Source organism: Hordeum vulgare, chromosome 1H (assembly GCF_904849725.1).
Source record: "Hordeum vulgare subsp. vulgare chromosome 1H, MorexV3_pseudomolecules_assembly, whole genome shotgun sequence".
Classification (NCBI taxonomy): Eukaryota; Viridiplantae; Streptophyta; class Magnoliopsida; order Poales; family Poaceae; genus Hordeum; species Hordeum vulgare.
The window spans coordinates 112,869,679-112,887,874 of NC_058518.1; positions in this window are offsets into that span (position 1 = coordinate 112,869,679).

An 18,196-nucleotide genomic window follows, 5' to 3' on the forward strand; every position below is an offset into this window, starting at 1 on the left:
TTAGCTGTGATCAAGAATCACCTAAGTAATAACTTCCTCCGAGTGTGCACTAAACGTTGCACTCGGGGACTTAGCTGTGATCAAGAATCACCTAAGTAATAACTTTCTCCGAGTGTGTACTAAACGTCGCACTCGGGGACTTAGCTGTGATCAAGAATCACCTAAGTAATAACTTTCTCCGAGTGTGTACTAAACGTCGCACTCGGGGACTTAGATGTGATCAAGAATCACCTAAGTAATAATTTCCTTCGAATGTGCACTAAGCGTCGCACTCGGGGACTTAGCTGTGATCAAGAATCACCTAAGTAATAACTTCCTCCGAGTGTGCACTAAGCGTCGCACTCGGATACTTAGCTGTGATCAAGAATCACCTAAGTAATAACTTCCTCCGAGTATGCACTAAACGTCGCACTCGGGGACTTAGCTGTGATCAAGAATCACCTAAGTAATAACTTCCTCCGAGTGCGCACTAAACGTCGCACTCGGGGACTTAGCTGTGATTGGGAATCACATAAGTATTAACTTCTTCCGAGTATGGACTAAACGTCGCACTCGAAACAACATTGCAACACAAGAGCAAATGCTTTGATTCCGATTCAAAAGTTCTAGCAAAGATAGTTCAATCGGTGCAGGTCAAGCTTACCCGCACCGATCTAAGATAGCAACTGCCAACAGCAGTGGCCAAAGTAGCTTACAGATAAACACTCGGCATACCGAGCATAAAAATGTTTTTACGCATCATCTGGATTAACGCCAGGACTCGAGGGCTATACGAACCTGTCCAGATCAATACTGTCGGCGATGCGGGTAGCACTCTCAAGGAGAGTCTCCATGAAGTCTTCGAATCGAAGCTTCTTCGTGTTGGCGACCTTCAATGTCTTCAGCTTCTCCTCACACACCTCCTTGCAATGGACTCGGACCAAGGACAGAGCAACATCTGCACCGCAACGAGCTGCAGATTTCTTCCAGGATTGCACTCGATTCGGAATCTCCTCCAGTCGCGCCATCAGGTTCTCCATCTCCTGCCGCGACTCATCTTCTGGCCAAAGCTCCATGTCAATTCGGCCGACGACTTCTCTCAGTCGACCGATGAAAGGACCAACTTTGCCCACGCGGATGTGCGCCCGGAGCAGATCCCGATTGGCGTCCTCGCCGAGTGGCACGTTATCGCGAATGGACCGCTCCACGTCCGCTATTTCAACTTCAGCATCAATGCAAAGATCTGCAACAGAAGGGCAAGCAAACAATAAGCGTCGAGTGTCACGCACTCAGTACCAGCACTCGGCAAAAAACAGGACTTACCAGCCAGACGCGTTATCATCTGCCCATCCCAGTCGCTAACATACTTCTCCTGAGCTATGCATCGTTTATTCAGGATGACCATCTGATTCGTCAGAGCAGTCCTCTGTTTCTTCATCTTTTCCACTTCATCAGTCAACACCTTGTTCGCTTCACGAGCCTCCTCCAAGGACTTCTCTCGTCCCTCCAGAGCATCCTTCATGCCAGCCATTGCCAGCATGGCCGCATCAAGCTCACCAGCGAACTGATTTCTCTCCGCCCTGAGAGCCTCATAGGCCGTCCCCACTTCACAGGTTTTCTGCCAACAAACAACAAGGGACAATCAGAAAGTTCAACAACTAAAAGTCTAAGTTCTTGAGACCCCTGCCGACGCAAGCAGTCGACAGCGGTCTCGGGGACTACACCCAGTGGGTTCACTAAGAGTGACCCCACTGGCATGCAACTCAAGCAGGCCTGCCCTATTGAGATGCATGTTATCACCTACGCCTACGAGGCCCATACTACCCGACCTGAGTACAACTTACTCTCGGGGACTCTTACAGTAAGTGCACTCCGAGTGCAACAACTGCTCGCACTCGGCAATATTATTTACAGACACGACCAAAGTAAAGACAATATGTATAAAGACAACTGTCAGTGCAAGCACTCGACAGAAGTCTCGGGGACTACACCCACTGGGTTCACTCAGAGTGAACCCATTGCAAATAGCAGCTGCTATCCAAGAACACCCAGTGGGTTACAAGAGAAAAGTAAATACTTACTAGACGAGTTACTCGGATATCATTCCGCAGCTCCAAGCTCCGCTGGTACAAGGACGCAACGGAGTCGTAGGCCCTCTTGGCTTCTCCAGCCATCATCCCCGCTTGCACCATGGCTCCCTTGGCCGCTCCCACCTGCTCCTCCGGGAGACGCTGGATGTTGAATTCAGCATTCGACGAGCCTGGAATCGTCAGAAGGTCGTGAGGCATCCCAAGGTCCGCCCCAGTCGGCTCCTCATCCACCAGCACCGGTTCAGTCTGTGGCAGCGCCTCAGTCGGCAGCACGTCGGCGGCGAGAGCAGCAGCAGGAGGAGCAGCCTCAAGAACAGGCTCCGCAGCTGGTTCGGCTCTCCCCTGGTCACCCTCGTCTAGGCAAATTGCTCCTGACAGGCCGAACGACACGAGGTCTCAGAAAAAGAAAGAAGCAGGACCTATGATAGAATTCGAGACGCGATACTGTAAAACACTCGGCGTCCCTATAACGCACCTGGCTGGGACGAGACGACGTTGTCTGTGTCCATGGAATCATCTTCCTGGCGCGCCGGAGAGGTGGCAGAAGTAGCGACTCTGTCGAGTGAAATCCATTCGACCAGTAAACAGAAGTTCACTCGGATATCAGAAAGAATTGAAAGATGGATACACTTACGTGGAGGTGACAGGGACAACAACCCTCATTCGCGGCAGAGCCTTCCGAGGTTTAGGCGCACTCGGTTTTGCCGCCTTAGAAGACCGACCCGCAGGCTCAGCGGCGGCATCCCTGGCCCTCTTAGCGCTTCGAACACTCGGGACCATCGGGGCAGTGGGCGGAGCACTCGAAGACGCGGGAGGAGCCGAGGGGACGGCGGGATCGTGTCGGCGCTTGGTCTGATGCCCTAGATGCGGAGGCGGCGAGTCCTGCTCTTCGTCTTCTTCCTCCTCCTCGCTGGTCTCCTCCACCGATTCCCTGCTGTCAGAGACGTACTCGGCGCTCTCCACGCTGCCCTCCTGGCTGCCTTCCTCCTCTTCCTCGGCCGGATTCCCATTCGAGACGGGGGAGAACCAGTTGGTCCACGTCTGCATAAATTTCAGTCGGCAACATCAGACATCACACAGAGATTCAAACAAACGACAGGAATTAAGACAGTTAAGTGCACTCGATAAGTGTTACTCACCTGATTCGGAGGAGGATGATCCGCGCTGTAAGGCTTCACTCGCCGAGATCCTTTGGGATTCTCGCAGGGGCCTGTGATCTGGAGTACCCATGAGGTCACCTTCTCCTCAGTCACGCCCACCACGTTGGTCCGAGTGGAGTCTTCGAGCCCCGTGTAATGCCACATGGCATGGTCGCGAGCCTGCAGAGGCTGGATACGCCGACCGAGGAAGACCTCCAGCAAGTCTATGCCGGTGACCCCCCTCCTGACGACATCTACGAGTGCCTCAACCAAAGGCTGGATGTCGTTCTTCTCCGCCTTCGTGAGCGCGAGCTGCTTAGGCGGGGCGGGCCGATCTAAACTAAAGGGAGGCAGCCCAGTCGACGCATTCGGACAGGCGATATCCTGGCAGTAGAAACACGTGGACTGCCAGTTCCTGGCCGACTCACTTAACTGAAGAGCAGGATAACTACTCCGACTCTTTTTCTGGAAACCTAAGCCCCCGCAGAGCTGGAGGAGATGCGTCTTATCATCCGACTGGCTAAGTCGTTTGATGGTTTGGGATCTGGCGGAAAAGATGTGTTTGAACAAACCCCAATGGGGAGGGCAGCCGATGAAACACTCGCACAAAACTATAAAGGCAGAGAGATGGGCAATGGCATTCGGGGGAAAGTGATGAAGTTGAGCCCCGAAGTGATTCATGATGCCCTTGAAGAAAGGATGCGGGGGCAAGGAGAAACCTCGGTGGACGTGGCTGAGCAGCAAGACGCGCTCCCCTTCCCGGGGCACCGGCTCGACCTCGTTCTCCGCCGGCAGCCTCCAGGACTCGTGCACGATCATCCCGTGCTCCACCAGCCGCAGCAGATCCCCCTCCGTCACTGTGGAGGGGAGGAAGTCGCCCTGAATCCACCCCGCCGGCAGCGGCCGCTGCCGCCGCTGAGCAGGCGCCGCCGCCTTCCCCTTCTTCTTTCTCGCCTCCATCTTGCTGGTCTGACCCTTGGTCATGGCGGCAATTGCGAGCCCTCGGGAGGAAGGAGAAGGAAGGAGCATAGGAGCGCTGGAGGTGGCGAGAAGGACGGAGCAGGCGAGAGCGAAAGATTCGGTGAGCGTAACGAAGAAGCCTCGCCACCGAGATTTAAATAGGGTTCCGACTGGGTCACTGGCAGGTGGCCCCGAAACCTTATCCTCCCGACCCACCGCGGCGATATTAGTGGAGAGGTTGAAGGCGCGAGAATCGAGGCGTCAGGCGCTACTCGAGCGCGCTGGCGTCATCCCCGCTGAGCGTGCGGAAACCGAAATTTGAGGATCCCGGAAAATCCGCCGCTGTCAGTTGACCGGTCGCGTCAGAAGATGTCGCAGAAGCACTCGGCTCCCGACAGTCTGTTTCGTGAGTACTTCCACTCGGATCGTCGATCAGAAAAGTCAAAATGGACCGAGGCAAGCAACGCCCAAGCCAAGTCCGTTCCATTCGGATCCAACTTCAAACATCGCTTCGTCGTTCCAACCCCAATCCATTCGGGGACTAATGATGGGGTTATAGTCCTAGGGTAGGGTCATAGGCCTGCCCTGTAGGTCCTACCCAAGGACTACCCCTCGCAAAGGACTAGACCCTTAGTCAGCTCTGACTGAATTAAGGAATCCCTGTCATCCAGTCGATAACATACCCTCGATCGTCCAGTCGGAAACTAGCATTCGGAGCATATCAGTCTAACCGACTGGATACCACTCGGTACATCGTAACCCCCCTGGAGGGAAACAGTCGTACGTTTCCAGGTGCATTTATTAGCATTTAGGGCGTACATTACCTGTAACGTACACATTCAATCGCCACTACTCCACCCCTGTGCACCGAACCATTGTGGAGGGCAGCGCACTCTATATAAGCCGCCCTCCCCCACTAGTGCAGGGGTTAGCAACTCACTGTATTCCCTATTCCACTCGACAACAAAGCTCCCTGAGCACTGAGACGTAGGGCTATTACCTCCACCGCAGAGGGGCCTGAACTCATACATCCTCGCCGTAGCTAGGACTCTGCCCATCCTTTTCGTACCCTACACTTCTACTGTCAGGCTTATACCCACGACAGGATGCCTCCGCCTCCTCCTCCTCCTACGACGAGTCGGGGCACTCCGCCTCCTCCCCCCTCCTCCTCCTCCGGCGAGAGATCAGGGCACTCCGCCTCCTTCTCCAGCTCCTCCGACGCGTGAGAGCACTTCGCCTCCTCCTTCGCCTACTTCGACGCGTCAGAGCAGTCCGCCTCCTCCTTCGCCTCGTCGGCAATGTCGGAAGACAAACGCCGCCGCTCTGGCTCGTCCGACGCGTCAGAGCAGTCCGCCTCCTTCTCTCAAGCGGAAGAGATACGCCTCCTTCTCTCCGGCGTCTAGAAGTACAAGCAGAGGCGGGAAATACGGTCCATATCTCAAGCCTCTGGAAAAGTTACCATATGAGAGGACCAAGGAGGAAAACGAGGAGATATGTCATGCCGAATTGAGGGCCCATTTTGCAAAGAAAACTCCACCTGCAAAGGAGAAGCTAGATCCGGTGAGGGTGGAGCACACTATCAATCAACTACAGCGTCCACCAGTGCCTCCGCCAGATTCCAACTATGACCGCATTCTTAAAAAGACATATGCACAAGCGGTGCGGTCGGGAACAACTTCTAGTGATGCAAGGTTAGCAGAATGAACAAGTGGGAAAACAATTCCCGAGCTCGATACCGTTGTCTCTAATCATCCGGAGATGGGGTCCGGTACTAATCCTGATGATTACTTGGGGGATGATGTAACAAAAGAACAATATAAGTACGTGCTCGGGAAGCCTCTCATCAAACCTGGTCATCCTGCTCTAACAACGATGATGCACAGATTGCATGAGTGGTACATGAAAACCTGCAGGGAGTCTGGAAAAAATGCTATGTATGTGGCAGTGAGACCAGAGCACGAATTCATTAGACTCCCCATGATTACTATACAATTTGAGGAGTTATTTTAGTTATAAAATCAACTGGCCCTCGACAAACAACTCATGGCTTCCTACTGTCTGTAAGTATTACTTCTATAGTTAAGTCTCTGGCTCAGCTCGTTCGTTGCATGTATATATAATTATCCTCACTATATATATTATGCAGATTGAAGATCGTCGAATTAAAAAAGCACGAATCGTTGACGTTGGGTTCATTATCCCAGATGCCGTAAATGAATTGAAGGTACGAGGAGAACTTGCTAAACTCGTTCCTTATACATGAAAAAGGGCAAATAATCTTTCCTTACAACTTCAAGTGAGTGTTGCTGCCTTCTCTGTAAACTCGGTTTCTCTTACTCGAGGTTAATTAAGTAATGTAATTGATGAGTTATATATGCGTGCGCAGAGAGCACTTTATTCTGCTATCCATTGATGTTGGCAGGGCACTAGTAAATGTCTTAGACTCGAGACATAAAGCCGAAGAGGATTATGAGGACATTACTGCAATGCTCAAGAAGTAAATTTAGTCAGTATACCGAGACAATATTGGCATGCAACTTTTGTTAATTTCCTGATATCAACTAATCATTTTCTTTGTCTGGCAGGGTTTGGACGAAGTTCGCTAATAAGATTTCGGTCTAAAGAAAGAATTGCGATTTACACACCGCAAAGTAAGTAGTACTAGCTAGTTCCGCGCATCTCTAATTGATACAAATTTTCATCAATATATCATTACCATGCTTGCTTATCAGTTTGATTGAACTCTATTCTCGTAAAGTGTATGTACCAGAAAGAAGGCACTGTTTTATGTGCATACTACATATGTGAGTTTATTTGCCACTTGACCTTTGAGCGGGTCTTCTGTGAGAAACAATTTCAAGTACGTAAATAATATTCACAATTGTATTGAGTTTTATTCATATATATGCATGTATTGACCCCCTTCTTTAAATTAGATCTGCAAGATGCGGGATCAACTCCTACCATATAATCGCATACGAGCAATTCAAGAGGAATTGGCAGGATTCTTTGTTGACCACGTCATACCTAAAGACGGAGAATGCCATGTGGATTAGTCATTGGATCTTAATTAGATGATGTTTTGGATTAATTGTAAAAGATGTTATATTTTATATATGTAATAGCGTCGGACAGATATACGAAAACTTGTTGTTCGACCAAGAATGGAGAAAGAGAGGACACTTCTCTCTATTCGCTAGCTAACACAATATGAAACCACTAAATTAATGCTCCAAAACCCCACAAACACACCCCCATTCAAAAAAACCCCAGCTCCGGCGAGATGCTGACGCATGGATGCAATGTTGTCCTGGTTGGTGTGACCAACCGGGACTAAAGAACCTCATGCTCGGGCTACCCGTAGAGGCCACGTGGAGACCCTTCGGTCCCGGTTAGTAAGGTAACCGGGACTAAGGTTATGGGCTTTAGTCCCGACCCTTTAGTCCCGGTTCCAGAACCGGGGCTAATGGGCCTCTGGAACCGGGACAAATGGGCCATTTTCTACTAGTGGGATAACCAAACCCCCAAACAGTCCTCCTCGGGGTACTTGTCCATTTGTGAATTTCCTAACTAGATAGAGAGTTACCGATGATAAGTGTATGAGTTCTTCGGACTAATGTGAGTATTCGATTGTTGGCACTTCCACCATCCACAATACAAGAAATATGTCAACTAACGACCTTCAATATTGGTCACTGAATGGTCATTGATTTCCATATGTGACCTTTTTATGACCAAAAACAGAAGGTCTAAAGCTGAGGGTCTTTAATGAACTATAACGACCTTTTTTGTGGATTGGTCGTAGGATTTTATGACCAAACAGAATGTCGTAGGTTAACGACCAAATGATTTGGTCACTAGCAATCTGCCCGCACCACGTCAGAGCCACCGTGGCAGAATTATAACCAAATGAAAAGGTCATAAATAAGATCCCGGTCCATTCCGGTCGTCTACATGGGCCGGGCCCAATAATTTGGCCTTTTATTTTCTAGGATAGAATCTTTTACTGAGCAGGTTTTTTATTAGTCCACTTTTCTTTTGGGCCTTGGCCTACTCTTTTTAGTCCAGTTCTTGTTTGGGCCGTGACCTACTCTTTTTTAGGCCCAAGCCTTTTTAGACAAATTCTAATTTGGGCCTTGGCCTACTCTTTTTTAGGCCCAAGCATTCTTAGTCTATTTCTTGTTTGGGCCTCGGCCTTTTTGCTGTCCAAACTAACTTTAGTGCCCAAACAAAATGGTCCAAAAAAACTTAAATAATTGACAACTTCACAAAATACTTCGTCAGGTTCACAGGTTCAAATAGAGAAAGACATTGTTTCATCACCAGAATGACCAATCACTTAAATAATTGACAACTTCACAGGTGCACAGCTTCACAAAAACTCATCACGCATTTCCACCGAGCTCTCAAAGTCCATGCCCAGCAGACTTTCCTGATGGTCCGTCGCAGTCGCCATAGTTGCTTTCTTCCTTGTGACTCTATCACGTTCATCAGGTTCCAGGATCCTCTTTGTTTGTCCTGGAGGTGGGGCCATCACCCTTCGTGGAGGCATTGCAGCAGATGCTTCTGAGCTCTTCATCTCCTTGCTGGCTGTCTTCAGTGCCTTGTATAAATGGCACAAAAAAAATTAGATCACAAGATAAATACGTGAGCACAAGGAAACACAGAGCATACAAGAACCCGAGCCCTCCAAGCAAGACAGAGTTTGCACCTTAACAGTCTTGTGCACTACAACTTCATCCTCCTTAGGATTGTACTCTGGGTCATCACTGATAACTCCACTACCTTATTGAACCCCATTAGTTGTACCTTCTTGTACATCATTTGTTTTCCTTATCAGTGACGCTATTGCATCAATGCCAAGGGACTGGAATATCCGATTGTTCCTCATCATATTTGTAGACCTAACCTTCTCGTACTCGGTCAGAGGATGCTCATCTTTGCAAGGCAAAGTAAACATAATTATTAGGTTAATTGTTGGAATGCATGGACAAACAGCCAAACATATCTTATGATATTTTATTATCATTTAATCCTACTTATTCAGCTAAGGAAGAGTAACAGCACACACGCACAGCTAAGCCAGCTAATTCAGATTACAGCAATACATTTGTATAATAAAATCTGACAGTATTTTACATCACCAGCCTCCAAGATATTTTACTTAGCATATTACATTTCACTTAGCATATTAAGACACATTTTATAAATCTGACAGTATAACCACAAGGAGCAACTTGCATACCACTAGTTTGCCTTGGGTTTGACCTTGTCATCCTTGACATGGATGTTCTTGAGGTGGTGCTTGCAAAATAGAATAAACAACAATCATATAAAACAGGGACAAAGTTAAATGATGCACTTATATCAATAAAGGAAAGCATTTAGACGAGCATGCACATACAGTTAATACATGTGAAGCTACCAAACTTGTTGGATCAACAATATAGTGATGTAGTTAATGCATCAGTACTAATACATGTAAAACACTTGGACCAGCATGCACATACACGTGTAGCAATGCACATACAGTTAATGCATCAGTACTAAACTGACAGTTGAAGCAAGCAACTAAATTGAAGCACTTGGACTAGCATGCACATACAAGTGTAGCAATGCATCAGTATTAAAACATGTGAAACAGGAGGTAGTAATGTACTAATCTTATAGTTGAAGAAAACTATATATGTGAAGCAATGCATTAACTATTTACAACAATTACTTTTATGTTTTAACTTGCAATTTTATCCATGTACCTGCAATCATCTATAAGAAAAGTAATTACTCAACTATATCCCTAATGGAGGCAAACATGTGCATTCATAGCAACTGGTTGCCCAACATTTGGTGAATAAAGAAGCAAGCAGTGTGCAAGCAAGCAAGCAAAGTGCGTAAGTGCTACTAATACAAGCAAGCAAGCAAGCAAGCAAAGTGCATAAGTGCTACTAATACAAGCAAGAAAGCAAAAGAAGTGCTACCGATAGAAACAAGCATAGTGCTATTGATAGAAACAAGCAAGCAAGGAAGAAAATTGAAGAGGAGCAAGCAAGCAAGTACTGTTGATACCAACCCTAGTAGCTTCTTCTCCTAGTGCTACTGATACAAGCAAGTATTGCTGATGGAAACTCTAATTAACCATGTATGCTAGCTAGCAAGCAAGCCATAGTAGTCAAGCAACATGAACATGAACCCTAACCCCATGAAGCAGACTACTAGAGGGGGATAGAACAAACCACTAGGAATAAATCCCATGAACATGAACAAGAACCTCCAGGAGCTCCTAGATTGATTGAATCCTAATCCTAGATCGACCAGGTGGGGGATGTACCCCCATTTGTTACCCATCACAAATGCAGGACCCCATGATCCCGCCCCATTGATCCAGCCCCATGACAACTACAACCTTAACCCCATGAATCTAACCCTAACACCATGAACCCTAACCCTAACCCAATGAATGTACCGAACCATCCCAATTGATCCAGCCCCATGAACCCTAGAAGAACACATGAGGGGGATGTATCAAACCCTAGAAGATCTACTAGAAGAACACATGAGGGGATCTATCAACGGGAGATGGGTCGAGGGGAGAGGTACCTATCGTCGTCGACTGTTGATTATGTAGATGTACCCGCTGTCGTCGTCGATGTAGTCATAGCCATCGACGTCGATGTAGATGTAGCCGTCATCATCGATGTAGATGTAGCCGTCGACGTCGTCGATGTAGTCGTCGTCAATGTAGATGTAGCCGTCGACGTCATCGATGTAGTCGTCGTCGGGGAGAGGGGCGGAGGGGCGGCGCGGAGCAGGGGAGGGGCGGCAGAGTGGGGAGTGGAATGGATCCCGCGTGGGTAGTGGGGAGTGGAATGGAGAGGGGAGTGGGAGAGGGAGTGGTGGGTCCCGCGTGGTAGTGGGAGAGGGAGTGGAGGGAAATTTTGGTGCAGTGGGAGGGAAAATTTGGTGGGGTGGGAGGGAAACTTTTCACTAGTTTTTTGGGGTTTGGAGGCAGGCTTTTTCTTTTTCTTTTTTATAAACATAGTAGAAATAATGGTTAAAATCATACTCAATAGTTCAAGAAGACGTCGGTACTCAAATTTATATATCTTTTCTAGTTGGCAGGTCACATGTGATGATGCGACACGAAGGTTTCCCATTTATTTGATTTTTTTTGAACTTTTCATGGCCGTTTCAAAATGCGGTCGAAACGGCGGGCATGACTGTTCCTACCTAGTGGTTGAATCTTCGAAACCTTTTGGTGTTTCTATGATTAAATAGATACTTCTGTACCTAGAAATGATTTTTGGAAAAAATAAAGAGCAAACTATAAGGCAGTAGCAGTTCAAATTTGACCGACTTCTAGCTGATTCGACATCGATTTGTCTTTTTCATGAGAGATGGATAAAAGATTTTGACACCCAACAATTTTGTCAATTGTACATTAAATATGGCCTAGTATGTTGGAAAAATGATTTGGACCAATTATGAAACAAATATATGGTAGGTCCTTCACAAAAAAATTCATTTCGGGCACTTGAAAAATGAAAAATGATTTTTCATACAAGGAAGATGAAAATTTCCTTAATCAACATTGTTTGTCATTCCAACATGCACCATTATGCAAAATATGAGACCATTTCAACAAACTATGCCATGAATATGGCCATGAGATTGATCATGTGGCTTGAAAGCCATGAATCTTCACACATGATAGCTCATTTGTGTGAACACTTTTTAAAAATAATTGTCGTATTACAAGTTTATTATTTTACATAGTAACTTTATCACATATGATGACATAATGCAAAGGTTTCCCATTTTTTTGATTTGTTTTGAATTTTTCATGGCCGTTTCAAAATGCTGTCGAAACGGCGGGCATGACCGTTCCTACCTAGTGGTTGAATCTTGGAAACCTTTTGGTGTTTCTATGATTAAATAGATACTTGTGTACCTAGAATTGATTTTTGGAAAAAATAAAGAGCAAACTATAAGGCAGCCGCAGTTCAAATTTGACCCGCTTCCAACTGATTCGACATAGATTTGTCTTTTTCATGAGAGATGGATAAAAGATTTTGACAGCCAACAATTTTGTCAATTGTACATTAAATATGGCCTAGTATGTTAGAAAAATGATTTGGACCAATTTTGAAACAAATATATGGTAGGTCCTTCACAAAAAAACTCATTTCGGGCACTTGAAAAATGAAAAATGATTTTTTCATACAAGGAAGATGAAAACTTCCTTAATCAACATTGTTTGTCATTCCAACATGCACCATTATGCAAAATATGAGACCATTTCAACAAACTATGCCATGCATATGGCCATGAGATTAATCATGTGGCTTGAAAGCCATGAATCTTCACACATGATAGCTCATTTGTGTGGCTTGAAAGACATTTGCAACAAATAAGAAGTCACTTAAACAAATCTATGAACAAATAAGATACAACAAGTAAGATCAACCAATCTATCAACATACTTGGGTTGAACAAAGATAAAGTCACTTAATCATACATAATTAAGAGATTTTTCTCATCTTGCATTACAACATTGCTACAAAAGAGCAACACACCAACAATAGCATAGTATAGTTACAAACATAGCATAGTGGAGTCACTTAATCATACATAATATAGAGATTCTGATCATCTTGCATTACAAATTGGTACAAAAGAGCAACACAGCAACACAACAACACATAAACCATAGCATAGTGGACTTCATCTTCATCTGATCAGCTCATCCATCCAAAATGTCCCTGATCATATTCAACTTCTCTTGGTTCTTCTCCAATGCCTTCAACTGATCAGCAATCTGGATCTTCACCTCATCACTGCGTTTAATCAGATTCTCAATTCCTTTCTTCAGACCATCAATGTGAAGGTTGAGCACCAAAATTTCATCATTAAGTTTGTCCTTCTCCTTCAAATGATTTGCCTTCTAGGTCCTAATGACCCCACCTTGAGCTTCTGCAAGGTTGAGCAGTTGATTCACATCTTCTACTAGTTTGTCATAGTTTGCATCAATATTTCTTTTCTCCTCTGTGAGGTGGTGAATTTTCAGTGAATTCTCCAAATTATCATCCCTCCTAGCACTCTTGCTGTCTTCCAACATTTCCCACAGTTTTAACAATGCATTTTGCATTGTGGGAGGCCACTCTTGGTCTACCCAACCAACAAAACCACAGTTTTGAGGTGGCTGCAATACAAAATAACGAGAAAATAACAAGACAGAATTCTGTAATAAACATGCAATGACAGTGCTGTAATAAACAAGCAATGAGAGTGCTGTAACAAGCCAGAATCTTTTAGCTAAACTAGCAATGACAGTGCTGTAATAAACAATGACAGTCTGAATATTTGAGCTAAACAAACAATGACAATGATGTAGTAAACACTGACAGTCTGAATCTTCTGAGCCAGATAGAAAAAACAGAAGCAACTTCATGTATGTCTAACACTAAAGAACATAGAACTAACCGGCTGAGCACACACTAAAAATCTTCTCCCTGTCTCAAATCCTTTGAATGCTACGCGACGCTCAGGCGGCAACCCATTCTCCAAGCAAACATCTAGTGCAGAATTCTCGATGCCCATGTAGTCTTTGTCGTTGATGCTAGCAGGGATCTAAAGAAGAACCAAGAAACAGAGATAAATCCCCAATGTGAAGAAACCGAAACCCTAACCCTAACCCTAGCTCTACAAATTACCCGGTACATCATGTCGTCCGAGGAAGAGGTGTTGTCCAGGCTCGATAGGTCATTTCTACTCTCATCCTCGTAAACCATGGCGCGACATAGGTGGTGGCAGCCGACGAGCTTCGGTGACGAGGGGGGCAGAGCACGAGTAGAGTAGACTGGCTCAGTCGACCATGTTCGAGCGAGACACAAAGACCGACCGAACCGGTTCGTGCCGACCAAGTTCGAGAGGGCCATTTGTTTTTTTGAAGGTGTCTATGCCATTTGTTTTTTTTGTAAGATGTCTCGGACGACACGTGGCGGACGGGACGTTGCAGGAACTGTCACATCGTATAAAGAGGGAATTGGCACTTCGTCTCCCTCGTCTCCCTCGTCGCCTCGTCTCCCTCGTCTCACACTTCGCCGCCTCGTCTCCCACTTCGTCTCCCTCGTATCCCTCGTCGCACCATCTCCCTCGTCGCCTCGTCTCCCAATGGAGGGCGCTCGTCGCGCCCTCGCCGTTGCGGATCTGCTTGAGGTGCCGAAGCAGCAGGGGGACACGACCGCAACCGCTGTCGCCGCCGCTGTGGTAGTTGAGGAGGTGCTTGTGCCGAAGCAGGAGGACACGACCGCAACCGTTGTCGCTGCTGCGGATCTTAAGGAGGTGCCGAAGCAGGAGGACACGACCTCGGGCGGTGCTGCCGACGATGAGGTGGGTTTTTTAGATAGGGTTTTCTAGTTTTTCTATAGTTGATTCGTGCTTGAATGCTACATAGATTTATATATTGAGACTTGGATTTCTTTAATTTCAATCTTGATTTGTGCATGTGGATGTGGTAATGCTTCCCATTCCCCTGCTTTCATAGTTATCGTTGATAAGCAGGAGATTTAGCATATATTCAGAGAGCAGAACACACTCTACTTTGGCATGTGTTGGCGAACTTTTGCATTTTGTTGGCTTGAATCAACGGAATCTTTCTCTTATTAGTAAAGATTTCACCTAAGTCATGTGCTTGATATATACGAACACCCATTCCTAAATTTCGCCTAGGTCTGCCCCCTCTCTTGCATTTTATTGGGATTATTAGTAAGGATTTAATAAGAGTTAGGTTTTGAGTTGGGATCTTGATTGCTTCATGTGCTTAGATTTTATTATGTGTCGGATATGTTGATAGATTTGTTGTGGTTATCCCCTCACCAGGGCACGACAGGGGCTGAGCAGCTCAATAGTGCAATGTTCTACTATATAAAATACAGAACAGAGAGAATTGTCTTATGCAAACAGATAAGAAAAGATAATGAAGTGATACTTACAAATTGCTTGGAGACATCACATTTTGGATGAAAGCGCTCCTTGTAACAAGTTTTATGGTATGGATGGTTTCCTGACATGGAGAACTGCATGTTTTTGTTGGTAAAGTCAATACCAATGCAACTGCTTAATTAGTACACAAAACAACAAAGAGCTACCTCATAGTCATATATTGGCTGATTACAAGCATGGCAGCAAAAGCACTCTCGATGCTAAATAGCTCCCATGCAACTAAGAAAACGTGCATGGCCAATTTCATTGTGACATCCACCACATGTCCTGACAAAAGAAGTGTATACATAACATATAGTTACAAAGTATAGTTTGATTTTTTGAAAGGACATTTAAATCTTTGTATGAAGGATCGAAAGATTGTATAAGTGAAATGCACAAAGGACAGACCTAGTGCAGAGAATAGGGTGGCTGATGCAGCAGCACTATGAATGTAATTAGAAGCACATTGTTGAATGCTCGACCTTTTGAATACTGTGTTACATAGTTTGTACTAATCGAATTACTTATATTGTTGGAAAAGGAAGCTGCAGGAATGAAGAGGAAGCTTGCCAAGACTGGGTTCAAGAGCTCGTATGACTCTGACTACAACGACGACGAACCGTATGAGGTAATCCCAACTATTTTAGTTCAGCGTAAGCACTATATGAATGCATGTTGGTGGGATTTTTAATGAAGTTGATGTAGAGAGTGTTTTAATGTTGTTTGTTTAATTAGATTACTGTACATGAATTTTTTCTTTGTTTGTTCATTAAAATTTGGTAAATGGGAATTATCTGATGTTCGTTCATTGCATCATTCTGAATCAGAAGTGTGTGTTCTGGATCCATAATGCCTATATGAATGCATAATGTGTGCGCAATTAATTTGTGTGTGCAGTATAACTCTGGAGATGACGTGGAGGATGGCAACAAAGAGTCCTTCTTTGAGAAGGAAGCCCACAAGATCAGGGAGAAGGGGAAGGCGGCCTACTTCAGGAGGGGAATGTTCAGATGCCCATACTGCATCACAAAGCCAAAGCCCGGGGATGGGATTTATGAACACCTTATGTCGCATGCACGCGGTTTATCGAGGAGTGCTGATCAAGACATCAAGACCAGGGCAGAGCATGCAGCCGTCCTGAAGGCTCTACGTCCCATTTAGTCACCCTCCATGATCCTCGGTTTATCGATGTCGTTGTGAACTGTTGTACTTTTGCGCACTGATGTTATCGGCATGTTGTTTTGAACTGTGTTGGAATGTGTTATACTTTTGATGTATGGCTGCTTCTGTTTTGCTGCTTCAATTTTGCTCCACTGATGTTATGGCAGGATGTTATGGTTGACTGGTTAGCAACATGCAACATCTCAATTCAGCTCTCTGATGTAGATAGCAACAACAACATCAACAACTGCCGATGGGCGAGGTGGCCGTGGCGTCAGCACCACCACCGCTGGTCACCAGCCTAGTAACGACCATTCATATTGGTCATTATCACCTAGAAATAAGGCAGTGCCAGGTGTTGTCCGCTTTATGACCTTTTCCAGTAAGCAAGTGATGACCTTTCTGATGAAAATGGTCGTTGGTTTTTGGGGCTAGGACCCCTCCAGATAGCTTACGACCAAATGATGTCAAATGGTCATAGATTTATGACCATTCCTTCCAGCATCACTGACAAAAGGTTGTTAGTTGACATATTTCTTGTAGTGCCATATTTCGCTAGCCTCTTCGGTACCGTGCATTTCCCTTTCTCACATTGATAGTTGGTGCAAACTCCGTCGGTGCATCCAAACCCATGACATGATACACTCTACTATACATAAGCCTCATTATATCTTTCCTCAAAACAGCCACCATACCTACCTATTAAGGCATTTCCATAGCCTTTCCGAGATACATTGCCATGCAACATCCACCATCTCATGACTTGATCTTCATGTCATACATGCTTTTTCTTGATCGTAGAGCCGCATGATATTTGGTCCTAGCTCCAATTATTGCTACATGTCGCGCTCGTATCATTGCATATCCTGCTACACTTGCAGAGGCATACATTTGCATACATCATGATAGTTTTCACTTGTCTTTATGTTGAGTACTTCTTATAAAGTGTGATGATTTTTCTTTTTGTTCATGTAAAACATAGAGTGTTGCCCTTAAGTGAGGAAAAGGTCCCAAAGTGGACAAAACAAAAGATCCCCAAGAGGACAAATGAGAGATAAAAATAAAGAGCCAAAGAGGCCACAAAAAAAGAAAAAGAGAGAAAAAGAAAAAAAAGAAAAAAAGAGAGAAGGGGGCAACACTACTATTCCTTTTGAAAGATCCACACTCGTACTCCATTGCTATATTGGTACTACATAGAGATTATCATTCATGCATAACTATGTGGGGACCCTTACACTATAGAACTTGGTTTGCATATTCCAATGAAGAGGCTCCTCAAATGAGCTCTATGTCTTCATGAGCAAACAAGTTGGATGCACCCCCACTAGTTCCATTGGAGAGCTTACCTTAGCTCATATGTGCATCAGTTACATGGCAATCCCTACTCCTCACATCATATCTATCATTTGGCTTTTTCTCGCCTATGGTTGTCCTCATTGATGTGAGCCTTTCACACCTTTTTGTCTTCCTTCCCCATCATTATTCTATTTGCCATCCTAAGTGCCAACATATCTTGCTTACGCTCATGAATTGCATGAGTGCTCAAAATCGAATGGAGAGGATCATTTTGACTTGTTCCTGACTAGTGGTCTGGGGATGAGTCAATATAAGATTCCGATGGAGACCAAGTGTAAAATTTTAGTAGATTGAGTTCTCAATTAAAAGTATTTTATGATCTCAACCCATCTCCCACTTCTTGCATGCAAACACCATTTGGAGACATTCCAGTCACGGACAACGAGAGCTCTTGCACCTTTATGTTCTTATTTTGCTAAACTCAATACTAGATATACTCTTGATTGTTATTGTCTTGACTTGAATTGCATATCTCACTTGCGTTACTTTGAAGTTCTTATAAGTGTGCTAGCATGTCACAACATAAAT